Source organism: Eurypyga helias, unplaced genomic scaffold (assembly GCF_000690775.1).
Source record: "Eurypyga helias isolate BGI_N326 unplaced genomic scaffold, ASM69077v1 scaffold32422, whole genome shotgun sequence".
NCBI classification, from domain to species: Eukaryota; Metazoa; Chordata; class Aves; order Eurypygiformes; family Eurypygidae; genus Eurypyga; species Eurypyga helias.
In genome coordinates, this window is record NW_010236191.1 from 2,342 (window position 1) to 3,536 (window position 1,195).

Consider the following 1,195-nt stretch of genomic DNA (forward strand, 5'->3'; position numbering starts at 1 on the left):
GTTGGATTCCCTGTAGATCCCTTCAGTGCTCGCAGTGGTTAGGTTAGAGCTGTCCCTACACTGCCAGTGTCCTGCTGAGGGGCACTGGGTGCCAAACAACTCCGTATCGGGACGTTAGGCATTTTGTGGATTTAACCAGCGCGGTGTGCTCTGCTCTTGGTTTAGAAATAAATAAATACACGCGAATACTTGGTTGCGTGGCTTCTGCCCAGGCTGTTTTGTCGGCAGCATGCGTTTGTGTGTGTCTCTTCGCTCCTAAGCGCGTCTGGCAGTCTGCTTTGGGGCTTTTGCCGGCTTCCAGAACGTCTCCTCCGCGTGAGTGAAGCCTTTAGTTTGCAGTACCTGTACATGGCTTACCAGGTAAAATCCAGTTGGTGACTTTTGCCTGGAAAGATTCATCTTCCCTGGGGAGTAAGAACCAGGATGTTGTAGTCTCTTGTAAGGGGAACCTGCTCGTCTCAGACTCTTACTTTCCTCCCCCAGGGTTGATAAGGACAGGAGTGGAATAATATCCGATAATGAACTTCAGCAGGCGTTATCCAATGGTAAGTTTGTCAGCGAGCGGGGAGGTGGCTCTTTGTAAACCTGATGTGAAATTTCACGTGAGACTGGTTACCTGATGCAAGAATTCTGTGACTGGGGGGTGAGGGAATATTCCTACCACCGATTAACACTCTCTAATCCACAGCAAAGGGCTGAAGGGGAGGGAAAGAAGTAAGACAGCCCTCCTGATTTTGTTACTGATTTAGGGGTGGGGGTTTTTTGCTGAGCCCATTGTTCCTGGCTTGTTTATGGGCTGGCTGTTTGAGGCTTTTTTTGTTTATTATTGTTGTTGTTTTTATTGTTATTGTTATTATTTTTCAAGGGACACTTTCTGGGTTTGGTGCATGTTAATATCGATGCATTATAAACTGAGTAGGTTTTATTGTAAACACTACAGATTTGTGTTCTGGGGAATGAAGGCATGGGCCTTTACTTTTTCCAGCTCTGTTTTGTAGAAAACATGAACCGGTGAGGTATATAATCCTCGCTCATCAGTGCTGAACCCTTGTTTTTTAACCAGGATCAGTGTATAACCCGGACAAAGATCAGCTGTTTACAACCAGCCTTTTTATTGCACACAAAATCTTTTCATACAGTCTGGTGCAGGAGTTGAAGATGGTAATTTCAATTTCCTCCCCCCCCCCCCCCCCCC

At 46.4% G+C, this 1,195-nt stretch overlaps 1 protein-coding gene across 3 annotated transcripts in view; it reads left to right on the forward strand.

The window, feature by feature from the left end:
* Positions 1–481: 481 nt before the first annotated feature.
* PDCD6 (programmed cell death 6) overlaps positions 482–1,195 on the forward strand; it is a 7,176-nt gene continuing 6,462 nt past the window's right edge. For 2 of the 3 annotated variants that reach the window (XM_010146998.1, XM_010146999.1), the window contains exon 1: positions 482–545. The gene's annotated coding sequence lies outside the window, so the exon portion shown is untranslated. The remainder of the gene's footprint in view (positions 546–1,195) is intronic. The other variant, XM_010147001.1, reaches the window with a different exon arrangement.